The 19,484-nt window shown below is 39.1% G+C and overlaps 1 pseudogene; it reads left to right on the top strand.

Annotated features, from left to right (window-relative positions):
- The first annotated feature begins 1,339 nt into the window (after nucleotides 1-1,339).
- On the top strand, nucleotides 1,340-18,011 carry LOC145942143 (uncharacterized; annotated as a pseudogene).
- Nucleotides 18,012-19,484: the final 1,473 nt, after the last annotated feature.

The raw sequence follows: 19,484 nt of genomic DNA, 5'->3' as shown, positions 1-19,484 counted from the left end.
AAATGTAAGACAATTTAAGGTACAAAATTTTACTTTATGGTAATATTTTTAAATAAAATCGATATTATTACATAAACATGATACATAAAAATATATTTCTTTATAGCATATTACATTTAAAATAACAGGAATATGACATTTTATTTTTAAATTTATTGTTACAATTGCAGAGAATTATTACTAATACTATATATATATATATATATATATATATACTTTTTACAAAAATTTACATTGCTTTCTTAATAAATGTATAAAATACTTATATAAAATATTGAAGAAAATACGCGAGAAAAGAATTATTTCGGTGATAAATATCCGTACGGAATCGAGCAACGGCTATTAATAAATCTACGTTTCACCAACACTGGTGCGCATATTTTCGACTCGTCCCGCGTTACAATTTCATGAAACGCAGTGCGTCGAATTGCGCTAAAACGTAAATTTATTGTAGTTTCATCTTCTTCTTCCTTATCTTCTTGTTCTTTTTCTAGATTCTTTTCTCGCGCTAATAATAATTTTTTAATGCTATTAAAATTAACGCGCCGTGAGTTCTCGTAATTGAGGGTTATTCCCTTAACTTTACAGGTTTTATATACTCGACCCTCGGGTGTTCGCACGATGTAGGCGTAAAATTTTGGCCACTGGACACGAACTCTTCGATGTAGCTACCGCGTCCGTAGCTCTCGAGTTCGTCGGTCATATCGCCTAGAAAATTACCCGTGTGAGGTTCATATTCAGTCGGATCACCGGTGCTCGCATAAATACAGGAATCGGTATCGTAATATAACACGCGACGATCTAAACGCTCTAAATATTCGTATAATTTTAAACGTGCTTGCGCTGTCGTATATGCGGCTATCACTACGTTGGTTATCGGCGAGGGTACGACAGCCTCTTGTCGCAACCGCCACGAAACATATATTACCTCACCTGTTAGAAGTTAGCCCCCCACTTTTAGAATTAACATATTTTCACGGTTGTGCTGAATTGTGCTAGGTTTGTGCTATATTGTGCTCGAATATTATAACCATAATATGAAAAATACGAAAGAAAATGGAAAAAAAGAATTTTTAGGTCAGCCCCCCACTTCGTTTTTTTCAATTTTTGCGATTGTGCTGAATTGTGCTAAATTGTGCTAACATTGTGCTAAAATATTATTTTTAAAAAATAATAACAAAAAAAGTTATGATAATTATATTCAATATTATCCAAAATGATTTTTTTATACATATATTTAATATTTTTATTTTAAAGAAACAGTTTTACCCATATAATTTAATATATAAGATGTTTACTCGACACGTTTTCGAGATCTAAAAGTGTTTCTCAATTACAGATGGAAGTTTTGCCTGGAAGACAGAAAAATACAAAGATTTATCTATATGATGATTATTTATATCATAGAGACAGTCGCTATGACAATATTTTTCGGTGAAGTGGTCGTCGGACATATAACTGTCGTGGTTCAGTTATGCTTTTGGATAATAATAATGTACACGTTTTACATGAACATAAGCATCCAAAGTCAAAATGTCTTAAAGAACGAATGGAAATGAAAGAAGAAATTCTAAGGCTTTCTCGTGATACTTATCTTGGATTTAAAGAAATTTTTGATTCAGTTTGCAGAAGGTAAAATTATTTTTGATTATATTTTATGTAATATTTATCTATTTATTAATATTTTATGTAACATTCATATTGCACAATTTTCAGTGTTAAAAAAGTTTTTATATCATGAATATATAAAGAGATTTGTTTTGCGATTGGATTAATTAAATTTATATAATAATTTATATAAATGATTTTTCCTTGAATTATTAAAAAAAATGCATTTGAATCTTTACAGATTACAAGTAAATATTATTTGTGGTATAAGTTTATAAACATTTAATAAATTTTTGGCATGATAATAAATATTAAAATTATTGTCTTCAATTTCCGAATAATAAGACGATTAAAACGTAATAATTCTATTATAGGAAGGTTTTTTGAAACATTTCTGTTTATTTATCTCATTTAAACAAGTATATTAATGTTGTAAATACTATCTTTATAATGACAATTAAAGTAATCAATTTAATGAATTCTTAATAATTGTAATAAATTATTTCGAATATATCTCTTTTCAGAATATGTCTATATATCTACCTTTAGAATATATCTCTCTTCATCTTCTCTTTTTCTGAAATATAAAACTGTTGTTTTTTTTAATAAAATCATTTCAAAAAACTTTTCTAAAAAAGGAAAAAACATGCCAAGTATAAAAATACAATAAATATAAATTAAGTATACAATAAATATAGATTTTGAAAAATGTTACTATTAACAGAATGATAAATCGTTTAGAAAAAGAAATGAGATCAATATAATTTGCCAAATATTTGTTATCTGCTATATCAATTTATAATCGATGTTGAATTCGAGTAGAAATCCTTCCAAAATATATCTTAGAGAATGTATCATTTGAAAAAAAATTTCTCATAAACATTAAATCATATAAAACAAAATTACCAAAGCAAAATTAGCGCGATCAAGAGAGTCACATTACGGTACATTTTATAAATATATTAAATATTTTGATACTTTTTCTAAAATATTTGTATAATATCTTTAAAAAATATAATAGAAATCTTAATTTAAAACTATTTTTTACTATTTTCGTACTATCTTTGGTACTACTTACGTAGTATCTTAAATTAAATATTTTTTACTATCTGATATGTTGATAGTACTTATATATGTTGATAAGAATATATGCATGATGTGATGTATTAATGACAATATATGTATATTATATGTACATAATATATAGAAGTGTATATATATCTAGAAATTGAAATTTTAATGAGTACTCTTTGAATACTTTATAAATCATATATTCTTCTATATATTCTTTTTTAACATGCATTATATTTTTACATAAAACTAACATTTTGTATACTGTTAATAAATGTTAATGATAATTTTAATATTATATAATTTTAATGTATATAAATATATGATATAAGAACAATTTATATACAATATATACATATATATAAAATAATTAAGCAACACAAATTTGTAACAATGTTTTAATGCGACCTGGGCATACCAACTTTGCTTTTGTAAGTTTGTTTTATACGACTTACATATAGTTTATGAGAAATTTTCTTTCAAATTAAATATTCTATAATATATATGATATACTTTGCAAATTAAATGACTTCTAATCGCACACTCAACATCGATTATTATAAATTGATATAGCACGCATATAACAAATACTTGATTAGTTATATTACTCGCACATCTATTTGTAAGCAGTTTAGTAATTAGTGTAATATTTTTAAAATTAATATTTATTGCATATAAATTTGAATATTTTTTAATATGCTTGGTGTATTTTTTCTTTTTAGCAAGATTTTTTGCCAGATATCACTATCAAATTTAAATTTATTTTTAAACATTTCTGTTACGTTCTTATTCGAATCTTTTTTCATGTACTTGACGTATGTTTTTATTTTTGTAAGGTTTGTTTTCTATAGAATTTCACTATTTTTTGTGGAGTTTGTCTTAGCTAAAAGCATATATGTTATTACACTTGCTGTACAAATAATATATATGCATTTTCAACATTTCAAGGTCAATTGCAATTTTTAAATCATTTATGGATATTCATTCTATACTTTTAAAACGTTATATATTTGTGTAGTATTCATCAGTTTTACCGTGAATTGCACAGATATTTTTATGTGTACCAATACATATTTATTGTGAATATACTTTTAATATTTATTATCCTTATAGTTTTCATATTGCTAACTTTAAATAATTAAAAAATATATCGGTCAATATATATAGAAGATGACATTACTATCTCAACATTATAAAATTAAATACTTGATTAAATACTAAATATATTTATGGTAATGAATAAATTTGTATTTTTGTATGTTTTTCAACAGAATTTCTGTTTTTTATATTTATAATATGTACTTTTTCTTACTAGCAATCCAGATGCAGGACAATATTTGAGTTTTCCATCTATAAGATGTAGCATGCAACGTGAACGTATGAAGAGCCGACCACCTGTACCTGATACATTAGCATCATTACGCAATATTCTTGAAAACTGTGATATAATGAAAAATGTTTATAAAAAAAGCGTAACTACAAATGATGGAAAACTTGCAATAATTTTATCAACTAAATATTTACTAGAAGCTTTATCATCTGCTACTGAAATCTACGTAGATGGAACATTTTCTGTAAGTACAATTGTTTCCATATATATATAATTTTAATAAAAAATTGTAATAGTATCCATACAATAGAAAGATGCAGAAACATTGTACAGATCTTACATTGAAACATTGTAATTGTTCAAGATCGAACGTATTTGCGTCGCGTTATTCGTTAGCTTTAGTTCTCATGTCAAACGGCCGTGAAATTCCTGCGTGTTTACTTGTCGCGGTATCGCGGAAGGACGAGAGAGAGAGAGAGCCTAGCGTGTTCGTATGTCTTCGTTCGCTCTCTTTCTCGTATGGTTCGGATGTTTCCTGTCGCGTTCTTTCCTTCCTGTCACTCTCCGGCTAAGTGCGTGATCATGCTCTACGAGAGTGACCGGAAGGAATGTCAGTTTTTATAATTTAGTTCGTAGTTGCCGATCCTATTCGGGATCATCTACCTTTCAGTTCCTCTTGGGAGGCCGCACGCGACACATCGCATCTCAATAGCCGTGTCGCGAACGCAAGTTTCGCGTCTTTCGCCAGCAGCAGCGACATTACGAATCGCTTGCCCTGCACCAGTGCGGAAACCAAATCAACCGCGATATCATCATCATTCTCACCGATCGTGAATTTCTGAAGGCTCGCTGGCGGAGCACTTCGCGTGCGCTCGCGCGCCACGATCGACCGAACTGGGACATCGCGGGTCCGGGTGTATTGCTCGATCACCCAGTCAAAGAACTCAAACGAAAAGTGCGTGCGATTGTATCGTGCCGAGTGCACCGCCGCCGCGCTTGACTTTATATCGTCGGCCCTGCCCCGCGCTCGCGGCTCAGGGCGCGTCTCTATCTTCGGGACTCTGTGTCGCGCTCCATTAAGAGCCCATATTATTGTGAAGACCGACGGGAAAACTCGCGTCTGAAGTGCGTAACCGCGCTCGCGCTGGCCATCCCGCGCCCCGACAAGATTTCCGTTCTCGCGTTACCGCTCGGTTACCGAGCCGGACATTACGTCGCAACATCATTCGCGCGTCAAGATCTCCGTCAATCGTCGGAGTCACGCCTCAGCGTACCGTCAGTTTCAATTCCCGTCGGCCTCCTCATGTAACTGTCTGTGCAATAAATTCTTCTGTCAGTGCCTGTGATACTGTGTGTCTCGTCATTCTCGCCTCCTCTTCGTATCCGATAGCGATTCATATCGCGCAACGTTCCCGATCGCGTGCCTCTCTCGAGGCTTGTGCCGGTGTTCGCATTCGCATTCTCGCGGTGCGGGATATTCCTCCGCTCACGAACATATTGCTGGTCCTTCGAGCCGGATCGCCGGGACGTGTCGGATCGCGGGAGTTTAGTGACAAAAATCGCAAGCTATTTCGGCAATCATGCAGGATCTCCTGCAAAAGCAAGGCAGTGTGCAGCACTCGATCGAGCGCTCGCTCTCAAACTTCAAGAAGATGGGAAAGTCGAACGTGACTGCTCCCACGATTCGGAGCAGACTCTCCCACTTCCAAGAAAGCTGGATGCTGTTCCAGGACGGGCACGCTCAACTACTCAAGGCCGTTCCTCTAGCGACTCGCCCTACTGTGAGCTACTTCAAGGACAACGTCCGCGATGTGGTGGAGGACATCTATCAACAGACGAGAGACTTCATGACGAATTGGCTCGAGGAACTCGAGCCAATCGGAAGTGAAAATCAATCTCTTAATGCGAGTGTTGTCGGGCTTACGGATGCGTCCGCGTTAAATCTTTCTTATTTACCTCCCATTAAACTTCCGCCGTTCGATGGCACATACTCAGACTGGGAGAATTTCCGCGATCGCTTTCTCACACTCATCGTAAAAAACAAGTCGCTGACTGACTTCGCGCGTATGCACTATCTTTCTTCGTCGTTGAAAGGTCGCGCTCTCGACGCGATAAGCAATATTCCGGTTACCGCGGATAACTTCTCAAGTGCATGGGACGCGCTTAGTCGGCGATTTGAAAATCCGCGTCGGCTCTTGGCGCATCACTTCACTACGTTGCTCGGATTGCCGGTGTCAAATAAAGAGTCGGCCTCGGATCTTCAATCGTTAATTGATAAAATTAATATTTCCGTCGCTTCCATGAAGCAGCTCAAACGCACGCCGAGTGAGTTATGGGACGACTTTCTCGTCCACCTCGCCGTGCATCGGCTTGATCCCGCGACGAGAAAAGCATGGACAATTCGAGCGACTGACTCCGACACTCCGCCAACGTATGAAGCTCTGTGCGCATTTGTGAGAAACAGAATTCGAGCTCTTGATGAATGCACTCTTCAAGTGCATTCGAAATCCGGAAACGATCAAAAGGCCGCCGGCCATCAACGCGTTTCCGCCTCAACCGCGTCCGCGTCCTCGCCGATAACCTGCCCGCTGTGTAAATCTAAGCATCTTGTAAATAAATGTTCGAAGTTTATCGCTCAGACTCCGATCCAGCGCCGCGAGACCGTGAAATCTCTCAAACGGTGTTTCAATTGTCTAAGTTCTCTGCATTCAGTTCAAGAATGTAAAAGCCGATTTTCTTGTCGGTCGTGCAACAAACGGCATCACTCGATGCTGCACACTGGATCGGATTCTGAGCCAGGAATTTCCGTGTCTCCGACGAAAGACACTCCGCCGCCGGTTCCGTCTCAATTGCCGTCGGCTACGGTCCCGGCAGTCAATTCGCTTTCGGCATCCGCGGTTCTGTGCTCGCGACCGCGGGTCCTTCTCGCTACCGCGCGTGTTCACGTCGCGTCGGCCTCAGGCCGTTCAGTGGTGGTCCGAGCTATGTTGGATCAAGGCTCGGAAGCCACCTTCATTTCTGAAGCGCTCGCTCAGACTCTTCGTTTACAGCGCACTCGCATGCTTACGTCTATCTCGGGCGTCGGCGGATGCGCTGCCGGCACGGCTCGGCAAGCCGCTTACATTAAAATTTCTCCTCTCATTCCTTCCTCGGCGTATTTATCCGCCACCGCTCTCATACTTCCTTCGCTCACGGCTTATGCTCCTCAACGTGTCGTCGATAAATCCGCGCTTTCTCATCTCTACCATTTAGCGTGGGCCGATCCCGATCCGACCAGCACCGAATCAATCGATTTGCTCATCGGCGCTGATCTGTGTAGCGAGGCTATCCTCGAGGGGGTTCGTAAAGGACAGCCCGGATATCCCGTTGCGCAACAGACGATCTTTGGGTGGGTTATTTCCGGTCCCGTTCCGGATTCGGCGACGCGCTCCTCTCACGCAGTTTCAGTGCATCATTGCACATCATTAACGTCCCTCTCGGAGGACATACAAAAGTTTTGGGAGATCGAGGAGCTCCCTTCGTCGCGCATCTACTCTCCTCAAGACGAGCAATGTGAAGCTCACTTTAAGGAGACTCACTCACGCGACGCAAGCGGGCGATATATTGTCCGCTTGCCGTTCAAATCTCCGCCGCCTTTAGCTATAGGCGACTCAAAACGCTCCGCTGAGCGTCTTCTACAATGCCTTCTCCGCCGCTTCAAGTCTCAGCCCGATCTTTACCACAACTATCTCGCGTTCATGACCGAATACGAGACGCTCGGACACATGCGTCGTGTCGCGGATGACACCTTTTCGTCACACTCAGTTTATATTCCGCATCATCCCGTGACTCGCGCGGACAGTGCAACCACGAGGTTGCGCGTGGTTTTCAATGCATCGTACATTACTTCCAACGGGTCTAGTCTAAATGATCACCTACTCGTTGGCCCGAAGCTACAAACTGATTTGCGATCAATTATCGTCAACTGGCGGCAATTTCGGTATGTTTATATCGCGGACATTGCCAAAATGTACCGCCAAATTCTATTAGATTCTCGCGATGTAAATTTTCAGCGAATAAAGTGGCATCCGGCTCAAGGTAACGCCCCGTGCGATTTTCAACTCCTTACGGTCACTTACGGCATGGCGTGCGCTCCGTTTCTCGCGTTACGCGTGCTCAAATGTTTGGCCGACGACGAGGGTAATCGATTTCCTCTTGCTGCCTCAATTCTAAAAACGCAGATTTACGTCGACGATGTCATTTTCGGTGACAATCAGATCGAGGCGCTACGCGATAAGCGTGATCAACTCATTGCTTTACTTCGCTGCGGTCAATTTGAGCTTCGTAAATGGGCCAACAACTCATCGGTCTTACTGGCGGATCTCGATCCTTCGGATCACGGTTTAGCCTGTCATAAAGATCTCTCTGAGGGTGAGAGTGTCAAAGTGCTCGGTATCATTTGGAATCCCGCGAACGATGCATTTCAATTCAAAGTGTCAACGGAGCCTACAGCTCCAAATACTAAACGGTCAATTCTGTCGGTAATCGCTCGATTGTACGACCCGCTCGGATGGGTCACTCCCGCGACCGTCGCGGCGAAACTAGTTATGCAACAGTTGTGGCGCGCAAGGATCGGCTGGGACGAGGCGATCCCTGATGCGATCATGGCGAGATGGCAAATTCTTTATTCTACGTTACCTAATCTCAATCGTATAGTGCTGTCGCGGTGGACTAATTCTCTCTCAGATTCCTCGGCGGAGTTGCACGGCTTTGCAGATGCCTCCACCCATGCATATGCCGCCGTCGTTTATCTGCGCGTGACGAATTCCGACGGTCGGGTTTTCGTCTCATTAATCGCTGGCAAATCTAAAGTCGCTCCGATTTCGCCTATGACCGTGCCGCGCTTGGAGCTTTCCGCCGCGCTTCTTCTTTCCCGGTTGATCACGTTCGTTCGCGACGCGCTCAATTTGCATTCTGTTCCCTGTTTCGGATGGACCGACTCGACTATCGTGCTCGCGTGGCTTCGGTCTCATCCATCGCGATGGAAAACCTTCGTAGCAAATCGCATTGCGAATATTAAGACTACATCACCATATGTGGTGTGGCGTCATGTGCCCACGGCGACGAATTCAGCTGATTGTGCCTCGCGGGGCCTTTCCAGCGCCGAACTCTTAAATCATCATCTATGGTGGGACGGCCCCCCATGGTTGAGACTGCCCTCAGATGATTGGCCCGCGGCGCCGGAGCCTCTCAGTGACGATTCTCCCGGAGAGGAGAAACTTCGCGTCTGTCACGCCGCTACTCCGACCATTCCGTGGGACCTCGCATCCCGTTTCTCGTCGTGGCCGAGATTGATTCGTGTGACGGCTTACTTATTTCGCTTCATTCATTGCTGTCGGCGTCTTTCGCGCAATTCTGCTCAGTTTCCTGGGGGCAGCGCGCTTTCTGCCGCTGAATTCTCCAAAGCAAAAGTTTATTGGCTCAAGCAAATTCAATTCGAGTCATTCCCGGCGGAACTCCGCGCGCTGCGTTCAGGAAACCCCGTATCTGTCAAAAGCTCGCTCGCGCCACTGACTCCGTTTCTTGATCGCGACGGGTTGTTGAGAGTCGGCGGACGCCTTCGTTGCGCTCCGCTTCCGTACGACTCGCGTCATCCCATTGCTTTGGCCAGCCACCCCCTCGTTCGGCTCATCGCGTCACACGCGCACCTCCGCTCGCTACACGGCGGGACTCAGCTGACACTCAGTGTTCTCCGGAAGGAATATTGGATCCTTCGCGCAAGAACGCTAGTCAAGTCTATTATTCATGCGTGCGTGCCGTGTGTCCGCGAACGCGCTGCGGTTCCGCAGCAATTAATGGGCAATCTCCCGGCCGTGCGGGTGTCCCCTCCGCCTAGGAGCTTTGCTCATTGCGGGGTGGATTACGCTGGGCCTATCAAAGTTCGTTCGGCTGCCGGTCGCGGAATTAAGTCCCACAAATCGTATGTCGCGCTTTTCATTTGCCTCGCTACTCGCGCCATCCACCTAGAACTGGTCGGGGACTATTCTACCGCCGCGTTTATACAAGCTCTCAATCGCTTTAGCTCTCGCCGCGGACTTCCCCAGGCCATCTACTCGGACAACGGTACGACGTTTGTTGGCGCAGATCGCGAGCTTTCTAAAGCATATGGCGCGACGCTTCGGGATCCCCAGCTGCTCAACATCACCGCCGGGGATAACATAAGCTGGCACTTTATTCCGCCCTCCGCTCCTCATTTCGGAGGACTGTGGGAGGCCGGAATAAAGAGTGTTAAATATCATCTCCATCGCGTGGTCGGGGATCACACTCTTTCTTTCGAGGAGCTTACTACGCTCTTATGCCAAGTCGAGGCATGCTTAAATTCCCGTCCGATCGCGCCGCTGTCTGACGAATTCGACGACTTTCAGTTTCTGACCCCCGGTCCCTTTCTGATTGGAGCCTCGATAACGGTCCCTCCGGAGCCGTCGGTTCTGGAATTGAAGGAAAATCGACTCTCGCGGTGGCAAACCGTTCGGCAACTCGCGGAGCGCTTTTGGAAATTGTGGTCCGCAGACTACATAAATACTCTACAGCAGCGAAATAAATGGCGCAAACCGCACCTTCCTCTGTCCATTGGCAAAATCGTTCTCATTCGCAATCCTCTATTTCCTCCATGTAAATGGGAAATCGGCCGCGTCACTTGCGTTCATCCTGGTCCGGATGGCCTTCCGCGCGTGGCCACCGTCAAAACCACGTCGTCGGAGTTTGTTCGCCCTATCGGTAAATTATGTCTGCTCCCGATAGACTTACCAGATGATTCAGATCTTCGGGCGGACAAGGTCTGACCTCCGGTTTTCGCGTAAATTCTAAGTCTCATCGCCCGAAGGACCCGCGCTCGCGATCGCTCTCGGCGTCGTAAAGCTGGTACTTATAGTTTAACTTAAGGTTCTTCGCGATTTCTTTCGTTCTCGCTCTGCGTCTTTCATTTTCTATGCGTTTATTCGTTGCGATTACTCTTAAGTAATGCGATAATCTCGTAGGCTAAGTTCAATTCATAACTCGCGGTCATGTCATATTTCGATGTCAGTGCACCGCCTCTTTCTTTTCGCGCTCTCATTTGCGTTCATTTGCGATTCTATTGTGTTGTATTCGCAGTCACAATCGCGCGTTCTCGCGTTTCTAGTTTAAGGTTCTATTCGTTCAATTCTGCGTTATCTCGCGTTTCTAGTTTTATTTGGCGTTCTTAGCGTTAGTTCGTCAAGTGTTATTCGAAATTTATTCTTTGCGTTTGGCGTTTTCTTCACGTACTTCGCCGCGTCTTTATCTAAGTTATTTCGTCAAGGCGGGCGGCTCTTCAAAACCATGTATCTGTTGCTATCCTTCGGGGACACCTCATGTAAGCTCTCTCGTCCTTCTAGATTCGGGGATCTAACAACGCGCCTAATTAACGTGTCTTCCATTTTGAAGCTAATATTGGAACGACGTTCCAAGGCGGGCGGTATGTTCAAGATCGAACGTATTTGCGTCGCGTTATTCGTTAGCTTTAGTTCTCATGTCAAACGGCCGTGAAATTCCTGCGTGTTTACTTGTCGCGGTATCGCGGAAGGACGAGAGAGAGAGAGAGCCTAGCGTGTTCGTATGTCTTCGTTCGCTCTCTTTCTCGTATGGTTCGGATGTTTCCTGTCGCGTTCTTTCCTTCCTGTCGCTCTCCGGCTAAGTGCGTGATCATGCTCTACGAGAGTGACCGGAAGGAATGTCAGTTTTTATAATTTAGTTCGTAGTTGCCGATCCTATTCGGGATCATCTACCTTTCAGTTCCTCTTGGGAGGCCGCACGCGACACATCGCATCTCAATAGCCGTGTCGCGAACGCAAGTTTCGCGTCTTTCGCCAGCAGCAGCGACATTACGAATCGCTTGCCCTGCACCAGTGCGGAAACCAAATCAACCGCGATATCATCATCATTCTCACCGATCGTGAATTTCTGAAGGCTCGCTGGCGGAGCACTTCGCGTGCGCTCGCGCGCCACGATCGACCGAACTGGGACATCGCGGGTCCGGGTGTATTGCTCGATCACCCAGTCAAAGAACTCAAACGAAAAGTGCGTGCGATTGTATCGTGCCGAGTGCACCGCCGCCGCGCTTGACTTTATATCGTCGGCCCTGCCCCGCGCTCGCGGCTCAGGGCGCGTCTCTATCTTCGGGACTCTGTGTCGCGCTCCATTAAGAGCCCATATTATTGTGAAGACCGACGGGAAGACTCGCGTCTGAAGTGCGTAACCGCGCTCGCGCTGGCCATCCCGCGCCCCGACAAGATTTCTGTTCTCGCGTTACCGCTCGGTTACCGAGCCGGACATTACGTCGCAACATCATTCGCGCGTCAAGATCTCCGTCAATCGTCGGAGTCACGCCTCAGCGTACCGTCAGTTTCAATTCCCGTCGGCCTCCTCATGTAACTGTCTGTGCAATAAATTCTTCTGTCAGTGCCTGTGATACTGTGTGTCTCGTCATTCTCGCCTCCTCTTCCTATCCGATAGCGATTCATATCGCGCAACGTTCCCGATCGCGTGCCTCTCTCGAGGCTTGTGCCGGTGTTCGCATTCGCATTCTCGCGGTGCGGGATATTCCTCCGCTCACGAACAGTAATATAGTGTTGCATTTCAACTTACAAGATTGTAACATTGCTGTAATGTAATTGAAATATTCTCTACTGTATGGGATTTACAATGGCAAACAAATAACAGTATTTATAATAGTAAATTATTATAGTATATAATGTAATTTTGAGTCAAATTATGAAGAATGTTTTGTACATATCTTTCTTAAGGTTCTTCCACGCAAGCCTCATATTGCGCAACTCTACTCTGTACATATACGATACATGGATACGGTAAGATATTTAATTGAAATTTTTGAAACCTTATTAAGATTTTTGAAACATCAGACAAATTTATTTTTCCAGGGCATTGCAGTATTATTTATATTGTGTGATACACGTACAACTTCTATGTATGATGTTTTGTGGGATAAAATTATACAGATGGTACCACAACTTGAACAAAACATTAATTTTATAATGAGTGATTTTGAAACGGCTGCAGTAAAATCGCTTAGTACGAAGTTTCCCAGAGCAAATTTAACTGGATGTTGGTTTCATTTTAATCAGGTACATAATTGTTAAGAAAAGATAATATTTTGTGTCGTTTTTTATAGTTTTTTCGCACATGACAAGAAAATTTCTAATTTCTCGATTACATTCATAACAAATATAATCTAAATTACATTATTTAAATTTAACTACATTGTTTTTATTTTGTATAGGCTGTATTGCGTAAATGGCGCAAACTACACCTTTCAAATGTTCCAAAAACTATACTTTCCATGACAGTGGCATTGCCTTTATTACCACCAGATAGGTTTCAAGAAGCTTTAACCATTATTCAAGCTGAAGCCGATCTACTTTCTTGTGAATATCCAGATATTTTACAATTCACATCCTATCTGAGACTTACCTGGTTAAATATGGCATCAAGAATTAGTACTTATAGTTGTCCTGTACGTACTAATAACATAGTAGAAAGTTTCCATAATATTGCAGTGGATAAACTAGGTACAAGGAATATTAATATTGTTATAGCCCGAACTATAACCAGTAGTTATTAGAAATTAGAATTTACTGAATATCTTTATAGAATACTGTAAAACATTTTTGCTTATAAAAGAGCGCTCTCGACAAACGCTCGTCGCGTGAAAACGCTAACGCAGCGAGACACGCGCGAAGCACCGGAAACCGCGAGATGCAAGCGAAGACCTGCGACTTCAACCTGCTTCGCTTGCAGTTAGAACAAAAACGCGTGAATATTACTAACCAATCAGAGACCTGTTTCCAAGGACCTTTCCCGAAAGAAATCCAAGAAACAAAGAGGATATAGGACGCAGAGCCCGCCCGCGAAGGCAGTCTCGAATAAAACTCCTAAACATCAAGACGGAGTCGCTAATAAGAATCCGGAACATCAGGAAGAGACTCACTAATAAAAATCTGAATCATTAAGAAGAATTACTAATAAACGCTCGCTAGCCAAACCTCGAATGTTACGCGAATATTTAATTAAAGAAATAACGAGAAATAAAGTGAAACCAAATTTAATCAGAAATAAAAGTGTATTTTAAGAGAAAGAAAAGAGTACAACACTCCTAACTTCCTACGAAGTCCTGCACGACCCGAGGATCCTCATCCTTAATTCGGCGCAACCCCAGTGCCTTGCTCGAGGCACACAACAATATTTGGACATTTTTAGGTATATAATATTTGTATTAATATACTTTTATTGAATGTCTTATTACAAATATTAATTATAAAAGTCTTTGTTTTATTAATAACAATTATTTTATTAATATTACATTATATATAAATTTTAATTAATGTCAATCTTATGTAGAAAAATTCTCAAATTTAATTGCCGATCAAGAATTGGACTTTCGCCGCTTAACAAATGGTATTAAACCTCGACGAAGCCGCAAACGAATAAATAGAGAACGTGATACCAACATTTTTAATGCGCAAAAAGACCTAGTTAATGAAAGGTATTATTTTTTAAATTTTGTTACTTTAATGTGTTGAATCTAATAATTATTTGTATTAGTATATAATACATAAAAATTATATTTAAAGTTTTAATTGTTTTAAGGTTGCCACTAAAAGAATTTTTGTTAATGTTTACCACGAATAATCATATCTCTGAAATGAAACATCTGACATCTTTAGAAGGTAAATATCCTTCATTTAATATAATATATAAATATACTTACGAATAGATGTCTGTATAATGCATGTAATCTTATAATTTTCATTACATTTAAATATAAACTAGAGAATCATAAAGTATAATAAATTACAATAACTGTTTCTTCTTTTTAGATGCTGAATCGTTAAATGATATTATTATACAAGCTACAGACGTACAGTTGTTCACAGATAATTTGAACGAAACATTTCAAACAAGTAAATTTATTGCTTTTTTGTATCTATTTATTTATTGTATGAATTGACAACGATTTTAAATTAATTTGTTTCTTAATCTCTAATTATTTATGATGAAAGATTTTCAGTTTGTTAATTTCTATAATTTATTGCTATTTTAAATTTTATTACAATAATATTAAAAATTATATATTTAAAAATATTAATAATGTTATTTATTCAAAGAAATTAGCTCAAAATTACTTATTTATATTTATATTTTCATAAATCATCTTTTTTAACTTCAGGAGGAAAAAATATCATTAGACGAAGATCTCGACATGTACATACAAGTACATCTAACCCTAGAGATGTATCCGAAAGAAGTGCAGGTATAAATCATTTTCTCATATTTTACATCTTTAATGCCATTTTTCAGCTGTTTTTTTATCGTAATGTTAATTATGCTTGTATATCTTTATATATTTATACCAATATGTCTAAATATTTAAATAAAAATGTATAAAAATAATCTTTTATTTCCAAACTAAGGTACAGAAGATTCTTCCGATACACAAAGAACAATTACACTAGCAATAGAGGAAACATCGCATATGACGCAAAATGAAGAATCTCAAGCAGTCCATGTTATTTCTGATTCGGAAAATGAATTCACAAATACGCAAGGTAATGTTATTATTTAGCAACTCTAATTACTTTAAGATAAGAAATTCAATTCATCAAATATTTTCTCATACTTTACAAGTCTTTAATGCCACTTTTCAGCTGGTTTTTTTATCATAATGTTAATTATGTTTGCATGTCTTCACAAGTTTGTACTTTTACCAGTATATATTAAATATTTAAAAATGTATAAACATCTTTTTCCAGACCAAGGTACAGAAAATTCTTCCGATACACAAAGAACAATTACACAAGCAATAGAGCAAACATCGCATATGACGCAAAATGAAGAATCTCAAGCAGTCCATGTTACTTCTGATTCGGAAAATGAATTTACAAATACGCAAGGTAATGTTATTATTTAGCAACTCTAATTGCTTTAAGATAAGATATTCAAGTTACTCTTATATTAACATAAGAGTATATAATGATTCATAGACTATGTATTCTTAAACTTCTTTCACCCTTCTATTTCCTTACAGATGACGTATCAATATATAATGTTCCAGAAGATGATTACGGATATTTGTACTCGTCCACAAACGCAAATCAGAGAAATGAATCTACAGATCTTCCATTTCATACCGTGGACTGGACTCTGCAAAATAGCCAAAGTACATCCAAAGAAAAATCTTCCTCAGACATTTGTACAGTGTGCTACACTGACGAACGAACACACATTTTCGTACCCTGTGGTCACCGCGCTTGTTGTTTCCAATGCATTCAACGTTTAGAAGCTAATCGATGTCCGATATGTAATGTGACTTATGAAAACTATATTCGAATTATTAATCCATAAGATTTGTTCCAAGCAATACATTTTTTTGTAAAAGACTGTTCTTCATAAGTTTTACATATAAAAATGCAGTATTACTTGATACGATAAAATTATTTTATGTTAGAATGAATATCATACTTGTGCAATATGTTACTTTTTAAAAGCTCTCTTAAATATTCTTTTATGTAATTTGATTACGTTCTTGCGGACAAACTTATGAATTGTGTTCTGCCAAAATAAGTTTAAGTTCGTTAAATACATATTTATTTAAAGATTACATAAAGATAAAAAGTGATAAAAAGCAGATAGCGGTATTAAGCAGTATTATTTGAATTTACTGTCTAAAAAACTGTCGTTGCTAAAAAAAACTGTCGTTCTTAAATAATTGTCGTTGTAAAAGTGATGTGCATTATTTGTTTTATCAAATTAATTCTAAAACTTAGCTATAAGTTTATTTTCTAAAGTAGACATTGTTACTTTTCAAAAGATTATAAATATCGAAGTTCTTAAAGAAAATTTTCTCTATCAATATAAATACATAATTTGTTATTATATAGAGATTTTATTTTGTTTAAATGTATGTAGCGCCAAAGAGTGTTTGATTACCTTTTTATTGTTACATGTAGTGTACCAGGAACTGCGGTTATATTTTAGCTTTGAAGAAAGTTTTATGATGTTAAGATTTTGAAAAAGTAAATATTTTTATTTCAGTTAATAAATACTATACATAACAGGAGATAACAATTTAAGACAAGTGTTGTTTTATACTTTTACATATAACACAGATGCAAAATAAATTATACCAGGAATAATACACGTAACATAAATAAAACTTTTGTATATAATTTCCGTTTATGAGATTCAATAAAACGTTTCCCAAACTTTACTCTAATTACATCATTTTCTATTTGCCTAAAAGAATTAAATATAAAATTATATAAAATTATATACATAATTTGTTATTATATAGAAATGTTACTTTGTACAAATGTATGTCAAAAAGATTATTTGATTACTTATTTTTATATTATTATACGAAAATTTTCAAATATAATGCATTTTATTAAATAAAACTTTCGTATCGCTTCTGTTTATAAGTTTCAATAAAACGTTTTCTGAACGTATGTCCTTATTCTAATTACACCATCTTTCATTTACCTTAGCAGTGTATAAAATTAGGATAAATGCTACGTAAGAAATTCATAACATTAGTACCTTATTTATTATTTAAGAATTGACAATATTTACAATCATGAATTGCGATTAGATAGCTGATTATATTTTTCGTGTAAACGTTTACACCTGTAACATATTCAAGCAAACGATGTGCAAATTATAGCGGTGTACAATTTTTACGTATCCTAATAGACAGTGTCCATTTGCACCGTGTCCAATAAATGGTGTGCAACTGAACGGTGTACGTCTGAGCGGTGTGCAATTGAACGGTGTACGTCTGAGCGGTGTGCAATTGAACGGTGTACGTCTGAGCGGTGTGCAACTGAACGGTGTACGTCTGAGCGGTGTGCAACTGAACGGTGTACGTCTGAGCGGTGTGCAATTGAACGGTGTACATCTGAGCGGTGTGCATTTTTACGTATTCAGCTAAGCGGTGTACATTTTTATGTGTCCAACCGAACGGTGTCCAATTGAACGGTGTACAACTGAACGGTGTACATTTGAGCCGTGTGCATCTGAACGGTGTGCATTTTTACGTGTCCGACTGATCGGTGTGCGTTTTTATGTGTCCAATTGAACGGTGTGCAATTGAACGGTGTACATTTGAACGGTGTGCATTTGAGCGGTGTGCATTTGAGCGGTGTGCAATTGAACGGTGTACAACTTAACGGTGTGCATCTTTTACGTGTCCGACTTAACAATGTGCATTTATAATGTGTACAAAATTTATTTGCTTTGTGTCCATTTGCACCGTGTCCATTTGCCCCGTGTCCAATTGAAATGTGTCCAAAAAAACCGTGTGCAATGTTTCGTGTCCATTTGCAACGTGTCCATTTGCCCCGTGTCCAATTGTACTGTATCCGACTGCACCGCTCCCCTAAATAAACGACAACCAACAAACGATGCAGCATGCAATAAAAACCCAATTAAAGGTAGTAAACGCAACGATAGCACACATAGAAACGCTAGAAAATATAGTTCAACGAAACGAAAATCTATTACGCAAACAAGTACAGGCATTTTTCAAACGCGAAGACATTTCTGAACATTTTGCGATAACCACTGCAGTCATTACAGAACTAATACGCGACGCAGAAAATGTACTAGATTACCTGGCACACATACAAAAAGAAACGATACAACTAAAATTAATGCCGGTAGATATAATAACAGTGCATTTAAAGGAAGCGGTACACCAAATACCGCAAGGTTCATATTTCCCGTTCTCAATACATGCCGAGAATTGGTTACAAATAGAAAAATACATGACAGTAAGCGCATATTGCGATAAAACAAAAATTTTCACCATCCTTCATTTTCCGCTAATAACAAAGTCTACGTACGATATCATAAGAGTAGTAGCGCTTCCTATTCCGGACCATAACGCGATAATGTCAAGCACAGAAATAACAAACGAACTACTCGCGTTAAATAAGGAAACGCTAACATACGTACTAATAACAAAAAACGTGTTAGAAAATTGTAAAAGGAACAACTACGATTATATATGTCTAAAAATACATCCAATATACCGTATAAATGCGAACGCCCCGTGCGAAATACAAATGTACGAACAGCGACAACAGTATCATCACAATTGTAAAATAAAGCGAACTATTGAAAGAAAAGCAGTCTGGATCGCATTACACCAGCCAGGCACTTGGTTATATTCAACCACCACTGACCTGCAAGTAACTATACAATGCGACGGACAACATGACTACAGAGAAACAATAAGAAATACGGGACGAATAACATTATAAGGAAAATGCAAATTGACAACCACAGAAATGACGATACAAACAAGAAACACAGTTTTCGAAACGGAAACGTACCTACCAGAATTAAACATAACACTATTACGCGATCTCAAAACTAACAACAATATAACGTTAACAGACGT

This window comes from Prenolepis imparis, unplaced genomic scaffold, assembly GCF_030444845.1.
Source record: "Prenolepis imparis isolate NDT839.2.m4 unplaced genomic scaffold, iyPreImpa1.0 SCAF_10, whole genome shotgun sequence".
Classification (NCBI taxonomy): domain Eukaryota; kingdom Metazoa; phylum Arthropoda; class Insecta; order Hymenoptera; family Formicidae; genus Prenolepis; species Prenolepis imparis.
The sequence above is the reverse complement of the archived record's forward strand: the minus strand, read 5'-3'. Positions and strand labels throughout refer to the sequence as shown.